A 17,553-nucleotide genomic window follows, 5' to 3' on the forward strand; every position below is an offset into this window, starting at 1 on the left:
TAAACTCTTTGACATTCAGTTGAATCAATCAACTTGTGACCCCCTCATCCCATATTACTTACCTAAAATATTTAAATCAGATATATATCAGCTATACTGTCACTCACCAGACTGTGAGTGCTTCTTCCCGTGTGTTTAGGAACCGTGGCCGTCCACCATCCTGAGGGTCTGCGCATGCGCAGCCCTTTCAAAACCTTCAGTACCTGTTCCTTTAACTTAATTGGCTGATCAGGCAACACTCCCTATTTAAAGCACCTGCTGTCCATACCTCGTTGCCTGATCTTGGAGTCTCATTCCCCATGAGCCTCTGAAGGTGTTCCTGTGTTTCCTCGTGTATTCAGCGCTGCTGATTCCTGTGGTTTCCAGACCACTTCTACTCCTGTGGTTTCCAGACCACTTCAACTCTCCTGTGTTTCATCGTGACTGTTAGCTGATTCCTATCCGCTGCCTCCGTGCACTACAGTCTTCAGACCACTTCAACTCTGCTGTGTTTCATCGTGACTGTTAGCTGATTCCTATCCGCTGCCTCCGTGCACTACAGTCTTCAGACCACTTCAACTCTGCTGTGTTTCATCGTGACTGTTGCTGATTCCTATCCGCTGCCTCCGTGCACTACAGTCCTCTGACCACTTCAACTCTCCTGTGTTTCATCGTGACTGTTTGACTGTTTCCTATCTGCTGCCTCCGTGCGCTACAGTCTTCAGCTCATCTCAACTCTTCCGGGTTTCCTCGAGACTGCTACAACGGATTCCTATCCGCTGCTCTCCGTGCTCAACAGTTCCAGCTCAGCTCTACTCTCCCGTGTTTCATCGTGGCTGCACCTGCTGGTTGCTATCCGCTACCTCCGTGTACCTGCAGAGTCCTGCTGGCTGCTACTTCTCAGTTCTACTCGTGTCTGCAGCAGCTGATCCGCTCTCCGTGCTTCTCAGTGTTCCTGCTGGTCTCTACTCGCCAGTCTGCATCGGATCTGCGCTTCACTGCTTTCATCTCGTCTAGACCATCGCTACTCTTCAGGGTCCTCCAGGAGTCCAGTTCTACATACTACTGCTTCCTGAGTATTTGTTCCCCTGCTGGTCTACCTACCTGTGCGCTGCACCTACTTGATTACCGCTTCACCCTCCAGGGACTTCGCATCCTGCCGGCCTTCAGCCGTTCAGGTATCTCTGCACTCCTGTCTGACAGCCTGCTCCTGAACCACGGTATGCATACTTCTCATTGACTGTGCTGGTGTATTGCATATCTTGCTGGACTGAGTTGTTCTCCTCTGGAGCTTACTATCCGCTGAGACTTTTGCCATCATTGACTGTGTTATCTTTTGCCCGGATAGTTTCTGTGACTTTATATTATTGCAGTGCTGTTCGTCATTACTATATTGTGCATGTCATTGTGGATCAAGTTCAAGGTGCCCGTGTATCCTCTGTATTGCAGTCTCTCCCCGTGCTCCTCCTCACATATATATTCAGTGGTACAACTTGCTACCGCAGACCACTGACTACCCTCACGTGTCCTTTGTCCATTCAGTTCCTCGTGTATTACTACATATATATTACCAGTGCTGGTAGTCATAGACTTTCCCGAGCATCTCTATCATCTGCTGTCTCCTGTTCCGTGATCACCCCGCTACCAGAGTACCATATTACCACCTATACTGCTCTGGTAAGCTTATCACCTGGTGATCCCTGGGTAAAGACTCCTAGTGCCCGTGACAGTAAGATCAGGCCATGACAGACCCAGATACGGAACCTACAGCCAAAGAGATGCTGCAGCATCTGGTCACCCGTGTGGAGCAACAGGATGCTCGCCAACAGCTGTTACTTCAATGCTACCAGTCGTTAGCCTCCCAAGGAACATCTGAACAGACCGTTACAGCTAATGTTGAAGCTCCTGTGCTTTCCTCCGTTTCCCCAGTGCCATCCCAGGTGTCTACAGCTCCCACGCTTCACCTGCCTACTCCGTCAAAGTACGATGGAGACCCCAAAACTTGTAGGGGTTTTCTCAACCAATGCTCAGTTCATTTTGAGCTCCAACCTCAAAATTTTTCTACCCATCGTTCCAGAGTGGCCTATCTTATCTCATTGTTTTCTGGACAAGCTCTGGCTTGGGCCTCCCCTCTGTGGGAGAGAAACGATCCTGTATTACAAGATAGTGCCAAATTCATTTCTATGTTCCGAAGTGTGTTCGATGAACCAGGTCGTGTGACCTCCGCTGCTTCCAGCATTCTTCGTTTACGTCAGGGTTCTCATACAGTAGGCCAGTACGTCATTCAATTTAGAATATTAGCCTCTGAACTTAAGTGGAACACTGAAGCATTAATTGCCGCCTTCCGGCAGGGGCTCTCCGATAAAATTAAAGATGCACTGACTACCCAAGAGCTTCCTACATCATTAGAAGATTTGATCTCTCTTTGCCATCGTGTAGACATGAGGTTTCGGGAAAGAGAATCTGAGAAAACAACTTCAGTTAAAGCACCTCTTCGCTCAACCCCTCAATTTCGTCCAGCTTCACCTTCTGTGATCCCCATGGAGATAGGACGTTCCAAATTAACTTCAGAGGAGAGGAACCGAAGAGTAAAGAATAGACTTTGTATCTATTGTGCTGATTCCACACATATGCTCAGTTCTTGCCCTAAGAAATCGGGAAATGCCAGGCCCTAACTAGTTCTGGAGAGGTGAAGTTAGGGTCCCTGGAGTCCTCTCCATCTTCTACGAAATTAGAAGTCTGCGCTTTTGATGTTACGATTTCCTTTGCTACCAAATCCTTTGAGTCTCAAGCACTGATTGATTCTGGAGCAGCAGGAAATTTCATTTCTAAATCCCTAGTGAATCAATGGTCCCTACCAGTGATTACTTTGAAAACACTGATTACTGTGACTGCTATAGATGGATCACGTCTCATCAATGGTCTCATCACCCAGAGTACGTCTCCAGTAACGCTTCAGATTGGTGTGCTACACCATGAAGAGATTTCGTTTTTAATTCTTCCTGTTACGACAAGTCCGATTGTCTTAGGCCTTCCATGGCTTCAATGTCATTCTCCCCAGATTGACTATCGCACTCCTCAAGTTACGTCTTGGGGAGCTGAATGTCATCATCGTTGTCTTTCTCAAGTCATTCCTCTTAAAATACAGCAATCTTCCATCTCATCTTCCTCACCGGGACTCCCTCCTCAGTATGCTTCATTTGCCGATGTTTTTGATAAAGCTCAGTCTGAACGTCTTCCTCCTCATCGTTCATGGGATTGTCCGATCGATCTTCTACCTGGCAAGACTCCTCCTAGGGGTCGGGTCTATCCACTTTCGTTACCTGAAACTCAAGCTACATCTGATTACATCCAGGAGAATCTCCAGCGAGGGTTTATTCGACCTTCCACCTCTCTCGCTGGAGCCGGGTTCTTCTTCGTAAAAAAGAAGGATGGATCACTACGCCCCTGCATAGATTTTCGTGGACTCAATGCCATTACTATTAAAAATCGGTATCCCATTCCGTTGATCACTGAGTTATTTGATCGCATCAAGGGAGCTCGGATCTTTACCAAGTTGGATCTTCGTGGTGCCTATAATTTAATTAGAATCCGGCCCGGTGACGAATGGAAGACAGCGTTCAACACCAGAGATGGACAATATGAATATCTAGTAATGCCTTTCGGGTTGTGTAATGCCCCCGCTGTTTTCCAGGGCTTCGTTAATGAGATCTTTCGGGACTTGTTATATGTATGTGTCGTTGTCTACCTGGACGACATATTGATCTTTTCACAGGACCTGCCTTCTCATCACTAACATGTGGCAGAGGTCCTTTCCAGACTCCGGAAAAATTCATTATTCTGCAAACTAGAAAAATGTTCATTCGAGTTGCCCCAGATTCCATTTTTGGGGTATATTGTTTCCGGAGTTGGCCTAAAAATGGATCCAGAAAAGGTGAATGCTGTATTACATTGGCCCCTGCCAACTACTCTTCGTGCTATCCAGCGGTTTTTAGGTTATGCCAATTACTATAGACGCTTCATTCAAGACTTCTCGTCCATTGCATCTCCTATTGTGGCCCTGACTCGTAAAGGGGCCAATACTAAGCAATGGTCATCCGCGGCCCTCCAAGCCTTTCAATTTCTTAAAGAGTCCTTCTCCTCTGCTCCCATTCTTCGACAGCCTGATGTGACACTTCCTTTCTTCCTAGAAGTAGATGCCTCTAATGTGGGCTTAGGAGCCATTCTCTCCCAACGCTCGGAGCAACAAAAATTCCATCCTTGTGCCTTTTACTCTCGGAGTCTCCTGCCTGCGGAGAAAAATTACACTATCGGGGACAAGGAGTTGCTGGCTATCAAAGTTGTATTAGAGGAGTGGAGATACTTATTGGAAGGAGCTCGTCACCCTGTGACGATTTTCACGGATCATAAGAACTTGTCATACCTACAGTCTGCCCAATGCTTGAATCCTCGTCAAGCAAGATGGTCTCTTTTCTTTTCCCGTTTCAAATTAATCATAACCTTCAAACCAGCTGCCAAGAACAAGAAAGCTGACGCTCTATCTCGAGCTTTTGTGACGTCCTCTGACGTTGAAGAGGTTTCCAACCATCCTATACTAGACCCCAAATGTATCTCGCTGGCTGCTTCTTCCACTAAAGTGCTACCATTTGGGAAGACCCTCGTGCCTCCTACTCTTAGGAGGAAAATCCTTTCGTGGTTCCATTCTTCTCGTTTTTCTGGACATGCTGGTGAACGCAAGACCTTTGAGATTCTCTCTCGAAGTTACTGGTGGCCCTCGATGAGGAGAGACGTCAAAGAATTTGTTGCTTCTTGTGAATTGTGTTCTCAGTTTAAATCCTCCCGCAGAACTCCAGCGGGGTTGCTGCAACCACTACCCATTACGTCCAAGCCCTGGACCCATATTAGTATGGACTTTGTTACTGATCTGCCATCTAGTAAAAATTGTAATACTATTTGGGTAGTGGTAGACAGATTTTCGAAGATGGCTCATTTTGTCCCTTTGTCTGGTTTGCCTTCCTCGTCTACTCTGGCTGAACATTTCGTTAAGGAAATCTTTCGTATTCATGGATATCCGTCTGAGATTGTGTCAGATAGAGGAGTACAATTCGTTTCCAGATTCTGGCGGGCCCTTTGTAAAACCTTGGGCATACGATTAGAACTCTCATCTTCTTACCATCCGCAATCAAACGGACAAACTGAACGGGTCAATCAAGATCTCGAGACCTTTATAAGGATGTTCTCATCAGCCAATCAAGACAACTGGGTAGAATTGCTTCCTTGGGCTGAATTCGCTCATAACAACATGTACCATGAGTCATCGTCCAAAACTCCATTCTTTGTGGTTTACGGTCACCATCCGTCTTTTCCGGAATTTCCTGCCCTCCCTCCCACCCAAGTTCCTGCTGTAGAGACTGTTTGTCAGACCTTCAAAAATATTTGGTCTCAGGTCAAAACCTGTTTAAAGAAGACATCTGCCAAATATAAGTCTTTCGCAGATGAGAAGAGGCGGGCTATTCCACCACTGAAAATTGGAGATCGTGTCTGGTTATCTACCAAAAATATTCGTTTGAAGGTCCCATCTATGAAATTCGCTCCCCGTTTTATTGGTCCATATAGGATCATTCAAGTGATAAATCCAGTTTGTTTCAAACTTCTACTTCCTAAGAACCTTCGTATTTCCAATGCCTTCCATGTGTCCTTGCTCAAACCTCTCATCATCAACCGTTTCTCGGCTCCTCCTTCAGCACCTCAGCCAGTTCAAGTTCATCAGGAGGAAGATTTCGAGATTACTCATGTATTGGACGCAAAAATTTCGCGAGGAGTTCTCCGTTTCCTCGTTCATTGGAAGGGCTTTGGTCCTGAGGAGCGTTCATGGATCAAAGCTGAAGATCTCAACGCCCCAGCTCTTCTTAAGAAGTTTTATTCCAAAAATCCGGACAAGCCCGGTTCCAGGCGTTCTGTGCCCACCTTTAAAAGGGGGGGTACTGTCACTCACCAGACTGTGAGTGCTTCTTCCCGTGTGTTTAGGAACCGTGGCCGTCCACCATCCTGAGGGTCTGCGCATGCGCAGCCCTTTCAAAACCTTCAGTACCTGTTCCTTTAACTTAACTGGCTGATCAGGCAACACTCCCTATTTAAAGCACCTGCTGTCCATACCTTGTTGCCTGATCTTGGAGTCTCATTCCCCATGAGCCTCTGAAGGTGTTCCTGTGTTTCCTCGTGTATTCAGCGCTGCTGATTCCTGTGGTTTCCAGACCACTTCTACTCCTGTGGTTTCCAGACCACTTCAACTTTCCTGTGTTTCATCGTGACTGTTAGCTGATTCCTATCCGCTGCCTCCGTGCACTACAGTCTTCAGACCACTTCAACTCTGCTGTGTTTCATCGTGACTGTTAGCTGATTCCTATTCGCTGCCTCCGTGCACTACAGTCTTCAGACCACTTCAACTCTGCCGTGTTTCATCGTGACTGTTGCTGATTCCTATCCGCTGCCTCCGTGCACTACAGTCCTCTGACCACTTCAACTCTCCTGTGTTTCATCGTGACTGTTTGACTGTTTCCTATCTGCTGCCTCCATGCGCTACAGTCTTCAGCTCATCTCAACTCTTCCGGGTTTCTTCGAGACTGCTACAACGGATTCCTATCCGCTGCTCCGTGCTCAACAGTTCCAGCTCAGCTCTACTCTCCCGTGTTTCATCGTGGCTGCACCTGCTGGTTGCTATCCGCTACCTCCGTGTACCTGCAGAGTCCTGCTGGCTGCTACTTCTCAGTTCTACTCGTGTCTGCAGCAGCTGATCCGCTCTCCGTGCTTCTCAGTGTTCCTGCTGGTCTCTACTCGCCAGTCTGCATCGGATCTGCGCTTCACTGCTTTCATCTCGTCTAGACCATCGCTACTCTTCAGGGTCCTCTAGGAGTCCAGTTCTACATACTACTGCTTCCTGAGTATTTGTTCCCCTGCTGGTCTACCTACCTGTGCGCTACACCTACTTGATTACCGCTTCACCCTCCAGGGACTTCGCATCCTGCCGGCCTTCAGCCGTTCAGGTATCTCTGCACTCCTGTCTGACAGCCTGCTCCTGAACCACGGTATGCATACTTCTCATTGACTGTGCTGGTGTATTGCATATCTTGCTGGACTGAGTTGTTCTCCTCTGGAGCTTACTATCCGCTGAGACTTTTGCCATCATTGACTGTGTTATCTTTTGCCCGGATAGTTTCTGTGACTTTATATTATTGCAGTGCTGTTCGTCATTACTATATTGTGCATGTCATTGTGGATCAAGTTCAAGGTGCCCGTGTATCCTCTGTATTGCAGTCTCTCCCCGTGCTCCTCCTCACATATATATTCAGTGGTACAACTTGCTAGAGGCAGACCACTGATTCCTGTTTCCAGTGTCCTCCCACATAGCAGTGGTACAACTTGCTAACGCAGACCACTGACTTCCCGGATACCTTCACCTGGATCCCATTCCTTCACCCAGACAGCGGTACAACTTGCTAAACGCAGACCGCTGACTCTCATCACCTCCTCGTTTCTGTTGGACATTCCTCCTCACTATAGCAGTGGTACAACTTGCTACCGCAGACCACTGACTACCCTCACGTGTCCTTTGTCCATTCAGTTCCTCGTGTATTACTACATATATATTACCAGTGCTGCTAGTCATAGACTTTCCTGAGCATCTCTATCAGCTGCTGTCTCCTGTTCCGTGATCACCCTGCTACCAGAGTACCATATTACCACCTATACTGCTCTGGTAAGCTTATCACCTGGTGATCCCTGGGTAAAGACTCCTAGTGCCCGTGACATATACAACCGTTCCCAACTTCCCACCTTTACCATCGAATCTCACCATACAATGCCTCCGATTAGCTTTCTCCGACCTCCCTGACACTGCTTTCCAACCCTTTCCTCCAGTATATTAAAATAAGCTCAGCCTCTCTCTAGGCTATATATATATATATATATATATATATATATATATATATATATATATGAAGTACCGGTCTTTGCCCGTGTTTAAATCTTTAAGTTACTAAGTTAACAATGAGTTGGATATAACTGTTATTTTAAAAATATTTGGCAGCTTAGAAGCTCTTCCAACAGAACCATTGGTTGGCTGCCCAGTGTCATTGTTGTTTTTATATTTAAGGTCATCCAAATTCATCCAGAGGAAGACCCATAAAAGGACTCCACGGTCAAAGTTCTGGCCAGCGTACACCAACAAAAGGTCCGACTGGGACCTCAACCCCTAGTATGTCCTCTGTGAGCCAATGTTACTGTCAGGTGCCACCCCTGTGCTTTTACTTCCGAGCAACCAGACTTCAATACATTAATAAGTTGCTAAGTTAATTTATAATTGAGGAGACAATCTTAACTAACAACTGTTGTAATTGCATCAAACTACATACTGGATTTTACCAATATAAACAGCACTGAAACTGCTTTCAACATAACTAAATGTAATTATATTAAATCCTCTGTGGTGTTCCTGATAAATAGACTTTTTACTTACCCCAGTTGTACAACGCCACTTTTGATAGTGTAAAAGAAATGCAATAGCTACAGAATAGTGAAAACAAATAGGCGGAACATTCTCTGCAAAATATGAAAATACATAGTTTATTTTACAGTTATAAAACAAGTAAAAAAATATTTTTTTTTAAAGAATATAAGATCTATCTGAATTGTACTTTTTCATTCTTCATAGACAATTGCTCCACTAAATGATTGATTTCTCTGATACTAGTTTCTTCATAGACATATAAACAAAAAGACATTGATATTCTGCACCTAATACATTATTAATACTATTCTATACTATAATACTATTCTATACTACAATACAGAGCTGTGTTCTGTATTAAAACAGGGAGTGCAAGTTCCTAATAGTGCTATATATGTTAAGCAGACAAACTGTTGTCAATGTCTTTCCCTTCTGGCCAGTCCTACACTTATTATAAACATAAATACATTCTGTATTTTAACATGATCATTGCTATGTTTTTTAACTGTCGTGAACCTAAAATTAACACATCTTAATGGCAACTAGTCCCCAAATAATAGCAGCCACTAGACACAAAGGAAAACTCCTGACACAAGTCGTAGAGGGACGGTAACTACAATAAGGTATGTTCAAAATATCTATTTCTAAAAAAACAAACAAACTGTGTAATGAACTAAAGAGGGCTGTGCACAGGAGATCCCTTTGCAGATGGACCTTACATTTTTTCTGTAGGGAAGAGTGGGATCAATTGCAAAGTCCCTGTGTGCAACATTCATAGAACCTTATTTTAAAAAAATCCTGACAAAAGTAAAAGTAGAAGGTCATTTGCAAAGTATTTATTTGGGGGTGTGCACACTTACGCACCCATAGATTTATATTTTCACTATTTCCTAAAAACTGGCTTTTTTCACTTTAAGAGGGAAGGAGACGATTGTGAGACACTTGTCAGTTAAAAGATCAGATCACAAATAGAGTAGTTAGAAACAGCTCTAATACAGTCTATTTTACCACCAGAGTTAAGCAGAAAAATAATAAAAGATTGTAAATCACCTTAATATCAGCTTGGAGGAAACAGATTTAAAATACAATGTGCAAATTTACCTTTAATTTATTGTGTCAGGGACTTTTTCTCTTTGGCTTACAAGCATGAAAACTACCACTGTGGTGGATATAACAGCTACCAGTAATTATACATAACCATAAAATAAACATCCTCAATAGCAGGAAAAGCTGATGAACCTTTGGTTTTGGCCACAAATCCTGAGACCTTTAAATGTATTTACTCTAAGTCACAGAGTCAGCTCCTAATCTTCAGCAAAAATGGTCACTGCTCTTTAGGAAACTGTCACAGCAAGCAGGAATGTTATAAAAGACATATAATGGATGGAATAATTCACAATTCCTGTTTTATGAAATGTAGGGAGGGTGCTTTCCCTAATTTCCATGGGGACCTCTGCACCAAAACATTCCAAAGACAGTCTGCACTAAAACCAATGTATGGTCTTTATATTACCATAGAGTGTCCATAATAACATGCAGATTGCAATGATATTTACTTACAATATGTGTCATGCAGTTGAAAACATCTAATGGAAAGGTAGCTTCCTCCTCTCAGCAGTCATGTCTGTGTTGTGACTTCTGGATCTGACAGTGCAAATTCCCAGCTCCTGTGATACTTTTATAGTGGGGAGAGATCCCTGTGAATTCATATGTGAGAATAATTCCATGAGCTCATAGAGGAGCAATAACAAAGCACCTGTGATTTTTTTTTTAACATTTAATTAATATGTTCAGCAACTATTTACTGGAATAAAAACAAGGCTTAAAAATAACAAATAACTGATATCTGTTTTGGCATTCAATAAATCTGTAAGGACTGTGTGTTTATATATATATATATATATATATATATATATATATATATACTGTAACCCTAAGTAGCGATATATATATATTTCACTCACTATTACTCATACCGTAGTTCCACTTTACAGTTATCCCTCAACTCAACTGAGAGCCCACCTTTATAGAAAAGCCTATAAATATATATACATAGTATTCAGGCATGTGACCATTACACCAACAGGGACTGTAATGACATTGTATTCAACTATCAATACTTTAATATGGAGTTGGTCCCTCCTTTGCAGCAATAGCAGCTTCCACTCTTCCTGGAAAGCTTTCCACAAGATGTTGGAGTGTTTCTGTGGGAATTTGTACCCTATCATTCTGTAGAGCATTTCTGAGGTCAGGCACTGTTGTTGGACGAGAAGGCCTGGCTCGTAATCTCCTGACCAGTTCATCCCAAAGGTGTTCGATGGGTTGAGGTCAGGGCTCAGTGCAAGCCAGTCAAGTTCTTTCACATTGAACTCATCCAACCATGTCTTTGAAGTCCTTGCTTTGTGCACTGGGGCACAGTCATGTTGGATTTGAAAAGGGCCTTCCCCAAACTTTTACTACAAAGTTGGATGCATAGCATTATCCAAAATGACTTGGTATTCTGAAGCATTAAGATTGCCTATCACTGGAGATAAGGGGCCTAAACTAATCCATGAAAAACAGCCCCATACCATTATCCATCCTCCACCAAACTTCACAGTTGGCATAATGCAGTCAGACAGATAAGGTTCTCCTGGCATCTGCCAAACTCAGACTCGCTCATCTGACTGTCAAACAGAGAAGCGTGAGTCGTCACTTTACAGAACACGTTTCCTCTATTCCACAGTCCAGTGTCGGTGTGCTTTACACCACTCCATTCGACGTTTGGGATTGGTCTTGGTATTGTGAGGCTTGCCTGCAGCTGCACGGCCATGGAAACCCATTCCATTAAACTCTTGCTGCACAGTTTTTGTGCTTACATTAATGCTAGTGGAAGTTTGGAACACCATGTGTCTTAGCAGTCATGACCCCGCTCTGTGATTTTACAAGGTCTTCCGTTTCGTGGCAGAGTTGCTGTTTGTTCCTAAATGCTTCCACCTTCTAATAATATCACTTACAGTTGACTGCGAAATATCCAGCAGGGATGAAATTTCACGAACCGTCTTATTGCAAAGGTGGCATCCTATCACAGTATCATGCTTGTAGTCACTGAGCTGTTCATAATGGCCCATTTTGTATCACAAATGTTTGCAAATGGGTTTCCCCATGAAAGCGTGGGATTTCCCCTTAGACTATAAATAGAGCCCGCGGCTCTGTTTATACCATTCGCGACGGGGTGCTTGTTTTATATATAAGTACAGAAATCAACATCAAGCATGTTCCGGATGGATATACAAATGGGGGTCCACCTGACCCGAAGATCAGAAGATTTTTTTCAAGCATGGACATGTGGAATTACAAATATTTTGGGAAGTCCTAATGGACTCTATGGAATTGCAAATATTTACGGACATAAGTTTCAAGCCATTTTAGATTAAAAGCTGCTTAAAAAAGACATCAGATTGGTGAGTATATGCGGTTTTAATATTTTTAATAAATAGATGTGGTATTAAAAAGGGTGTTTTGTGTTTTTATTGTGGTTTTATTTTATTAATTAAAATGATGTGGTTTAAATTAGGGTTTTGTGGCTTTTTTAACATTTTTGTTTGTGCAACTACAGGTCACAGCAAGGCATGGGTGTCAGGCCATGTTGACACTTGTGGTTCTCCAAGTGCCAGCATTACCTGGCTGCCATGGGTATGCTGTTGCTTGTAGTTCTACAAACATCAGCATGCCCAGACTGTTTAGGGCAGGCCAGCCTGGCTGGGATTTGCAGTTCCACAATCAAAATGGCGTCTGTTTTTTTTCACATGCTATCATCATCATCGTCATCATCATCATCATTTATTTATATAGTGCCAACATTTCCACAGAGCTTTACAATTGGGGAAAACACAGTAAACTAATAAACAAACTGGGTAAAACAGATAAAGGTGAGAAGGCCCTCTCGCAAGCTTACAATCTATGGGACAATGGGAGATTGATACATGAGGTTAAGTCTACATTTTGCATTTCGGTCCAGCCAGACTGCAAAGGTAAAAGTGACTCATAAGCTAAATAATCCTGTCACACAACAATGTTGGTCAGGGGGCTAGTTGTCTTGTGTGAAATTGTGTAATAGGGTGATGTAGTGAGGTTAAGAGGGTGGCTGAGGAATATTTTAAGTTTGTCTGAAGAGGTGGGTTTTCAGAGAACGCTTGAAAGTTTGTAGACCAGAGGAGAGTCTTATTGTGTGAGGGAGAGAATTCCATAAAAAAAAGTCCTGGAACCGGGAATGGGAGGATGTAATGAGGGTGGATGAGAGACGCAGATCTTGTGCTGAACGGAGTTGCCGAGATTGGAGATATTTTGAGACAAAAGAGGTGATGTATATTTGTGCAGCTTTGTTGATGACCTTGTAGGTTAGTAAAAGTAATTTATATTGGATTTAGTAGAAAACAGGCAAACAGTGTAGAGACATAATGATTAATTCAGCAGACGAATAACGATTTGCAAGGAAAATCATGCTTGTCGCTGCGTGCAAAATAAATTGTGGGGGTTTGAGTCTGTTTTGCGGAAGACCAGTAATGAGGGAATTGCAATAGTCAATGCTGGAGATGATAAGTGCATGAATTAAGGTTTTTGCAGTGTTTTGTGTGAGATATGTGCGAATTCTGGAAATGTTTTTTAGATATATGTAACATGATTTAGATATAGAGTAAATGTTTACCGTTATTACCCTAAACGCACTGCCCATGGGTGTAGGTAGAGCCTTGGGCTGTGCTTCAGCACTCGGCTGGTTGTCACTAGACGGGGGCTAAGCATGTTTTTTTATGCGGACCCCACTCACTAGGGATTGCCTACTGCTGGTTGCGTGAAAATCGGGGAAACACGGGCAAATTTTTTCCCGATTCTTGCGCAACCAGCAGTAGGCTGGCAGCACTAGGGTTAATAGTGGTTGGATGGGGGATCCAACTCTTTTTTTTTTATAAAACAATCATCTATTTTTTAAATTTTGACAGCCGCTTGGACCTGTGGCTGTATAGGCAGGCAGTGTAAGATTAATATCTTTGCTAATCTCGCACCTAGAAAGCAGTGTCTTGCATCTGGCGATTTTTTTTAAACTCGTTTGGGTTTGCAAAATTGCAGCTTCATACATTTGAAGATTTGTATAGTTAGAGTGGGGAAAGATCGGGAGAGCGATTTGCTACAAGTTTAAAACCAGCGATTTGTACAATAACTCATCTCCGGCGATTTTACTTCAAATTTCAGGTTAATACATTGGTGAGTTTGAATTTGCCAGAGAAAATTGTGGGATTTTCAAAATCGCAGCTTGATACATTTACCCCCAGGGGTATGTTAGTCTCCGCACCTTCTTGTTCCGTAGCTAAAATACCGGTTAGTAGTTCCTGCTTATAAATGCCTGACAATCTGGACTCCAAGACAGCTCTTTTTATATCGCAGAAATCTAGATAGCTTTTAGATCCAAGACAGCTCTTTCAATATACCAGAAACCTAGTAAAAAGAATAGGCTGGCAGTATCTGATTTCTAGAGATATTATTTGGCCACACAGCTTGGGCATATAAATTCTGGGTTATTATAGGACATTTCTAAAACAGTGTTTTTTTGGAGATCATGCATGAAATAGTGTGTTCGGAAGTTTTAAGAGAGCAAGTTTAGGGTTGCAGCATTAATTTTTTTCTCAATTCGCTTATATTAATTGAATTTCAAATCTGGTATATTTTTACTCCTGAAATATAGACTCAAACAATTTCCTCTATCTAACTACTCAGGAGGAATATGTATCTACCAAAATTTTATAGGTTCACTTTGAGGATTACGTTTATATCAAAACAGCAATCACAGATGAAACATAATATTCAGAGATATTGTTCAATAGATGCTTCCAGCTATGCCACAGTGTGCACACATTGGAATTTTGGAGGTTCTACAGTCATGGTCAAAAGTTTTGAGAATGACACCAATATTATTTTATTATCTGCTGCATCAATTTTTTATGATGGTAATTTGCATATACTACATAATGTTATGAAGGGTGATCAGATATATTGCAATTAATTTCAAAGTCCCTCTTTACCATGATAATGAACAAAAACAAAGACAACATTTCCACTGCATTTCAGCCCTGCCACAAAAGGACCAGCTGACATCAGGTCAGTGATTCTCTCGTTAACACAGGTGAGAGTGTTGACGAGGACAAGGCTGGAGATCCCTCTGTCATGCTGATTGAGTTAGAATAACAGACTGGAAGCTTTAATAGGAGGGTAGTGCTTTAAATCGTTGTTCTTCCTCTGTTAACCATGGTTATCTGCAAGGAAACATGTGCAGTTATCATTGCTTTGCACAAATTGGGCTTCACAGGAGAGCATATTGCTGCTAGTAAGATTGCACCTAAATCAACCCTTTATCGGATTATCGGATCATCAAGAACTTCAAAGTGAGAGGTTCAATAGTCGGGAAGAAGGCTTCAGGGCGCCCAAGAACTACCTGCAAGCGCCAGAAAAATTCTCCTAAAGTTGATTCAGCTGCAGGATCAGGGAACCATGAGTGCAGACCATGATCAGGAATAGCAGCAGGCAGTTGCCATTCACTGTGCATCTGCATGCACAGTGAGGAGAATACTTGTGGAGGATGGACTGGTGTCAAGAAGGCCAGCAAAGAATTAACTTCTCTCCAAGATATACATCAGAGACAGACTGATATTTTGCAAAAGGTACAGGGATTAGACTGATGAGATCTGGGGTAAAGTCATTTCCCCTGATGAATCCCCTTTCAGATTATTTGAGGCATTTGAAAAAGCGCTTGTCTGGAGAAGGAAAGGTAAGTGCTACCATCAGTCCTGTGTCATGCTTCTCAGCCAAGGGATTGGACTCACTCCTTGTTTTGCCTAAGAATAAAGAATAAAGAATGGTACTAAAACATCCTCCAAGAGCAACTTCTCCCAACCATCAAAGAACAGTTTGGTGATGAACAATGCCTTTTCCAGCATTATGGAGCACCTTGCCATAAGGCAAAAGTGATAGCTAAGTAGCTCGGGGATCAAAAGATCGAAATTTTGGGTCCATGGCCAGAAAATGCCCCAGACTTTAATCCCATTGAGAAAATGTGGTCAATCCTTAATGTGGACAAACAAAAAACCCACAAATTCTGACAAACTGAAAACATTGATTAGGCAACAATGTGCGGCCATCAGTCAGTATGTGGCCCAGAAGTTGATAGAGAGCATAGCAGCGCGAATTGCAGAGGTCTTCAAATAGAAGGGTCAACACTGCAAATACTGACTCTTTGAATTAGCTTAATTTTACTTCAGTATACCATAGTAACATCTGACAAGAAGGTCTAAAAACACTGAAGCAGTAAACTTTGTGAAAGAAAATACTTGTGTTATTCTCAAAACTTTTGGTCATGACTGTAGTTTAAACACCACTGTTTTTGTGTTTTATCTCTATTCATGGATGTATATTGGCAATATGTTATACAATACTTTTGCATGGCGACATTGGCCTAAAACCCAGATGCCTCCTGCCCCACATCTATAGGACATGGAATGGACTATATTTTGGGCTGCAGACTCTGGTTTTATGTGCACAATATTGGATGCTGCAGGGGGTAAAATATATATGTACTTTTCTTATATTGCCATAATTAACTGTAAGTGCACAGTTATTAATAACCTTTTTTCCCCCCAGATGTCTCTATAACCTCATATTTCTGCATCATTCATGAGGAGGGAAGCACATACAAGAGTACTACACCTTATTGTCCACTATGGACATATCTACTGTGCAGTATGAAATCTAAAATAATACAGTCTGCAATTTTGTGTTTTATTTCCTTTACAGGCTGCAGTTGCCGGATGATGTCAGGGCTTGGAGGTGTGTGGGGGTGTATAGTGCAGAGAGTCTCAGCCACACATGATCCACGGCTGAAGTACACCTGCTTCCAGTTTCCAATACTAATGGGCAGTAAGGTTCAAGCCACCATGAGAGTCCTTAGTCCATCCTGTCCAGCTCACTTCCCTGTAGATAAAGGCTACGGGCTGTTTTGGTGCCACCTATACTATATACACTAATACCATTAGCTGAGTTTAAGTTTTATTTGAAATAAGAATGCATCAGTAGAATATACAGGGGTGCACACACATAGAGTACAGACATACAATACACACATACAGTGTAAAAAGCACATGTTATAATACAGAAAAGTATTTATTTCAATGGTATTTTCAGTGTAAAGATGTATTTACAGTATTGTTCATTAAATAAGTAAGTCAATGAAACACTGTCATCCCTACCTTGTTAGAACTGAAATAAACCTAAACACAGTGAGGAGTATACTTACTAAACTGAGGGTCTGAAAAAGTGGAGAAGTTGCCTACAGCAACCATTCACATTCTAGTTATCATTTATTTAGTACATTCTACAAAATGACAGCTAGAATTTGATTGGTTGCTATAGGCAAGATCTTCCCTTTTTCAAACCCGCAGTTTAGTAAATATACCTTTGACTCTTGATATTATCTATTTAAATCTTATTTTTTCTTAGTGCTATCTACTTGCAATATACAATGAAAAAAAAAAAACCTAACAAATTACAGTAAAGCCCATTGTGCTAGTTAAATAATTACTAAGTATTTGTTATTATATATTAGTACTAACTGAAGTACCCAGCATTGTCCGTGTTTAAATCTTTAAGTTATTAAGTTATTAATAAGTTGGATGTAACTGTCAACAGTTTAAAAATAATTAGCAGCTTAGCAGCTCCATGACGTGGCTGCCCAGAATCGCTTTTGTTTCTATAATAAATGTCATCCAAATCCATTCAGTGGAAGGCTCAGAACAGGCTCCCCGAGCAAAAGTTCTCCCAGGCATACACCAACAGAAGGTCCGAGATGGACCCTAACGAAATCTGTGACAGGATGGACCGCCTATGCCACCCTGTCTGTTGTTGCTGGGAACTGGCTGGGCTTACTGTGCCAAGTTCCTTTTCTTAATCCAAAATGCGCCCTCTAACCACAGTAGGAAGGGCTTAAGCTGCTGCCAACACTGGACTCCTTACCGGTATCGAGAATCGGGTTCCTTCTGAGTAGT

This window comes from Mixophyes fleayi, chromosome 4 (assembly GCF_038048845.1).
Source record: "Mixophyes fleayi isolate aMixFle1 chromosome 4, aMixFle1.hap1, whole genome shotgun sequence".
NCBI lineage: Eukaryota > Metazoa > Chordata > Amphibia > Anura > Limnodynastidae > Mixophyes > Mixophyes fleayi.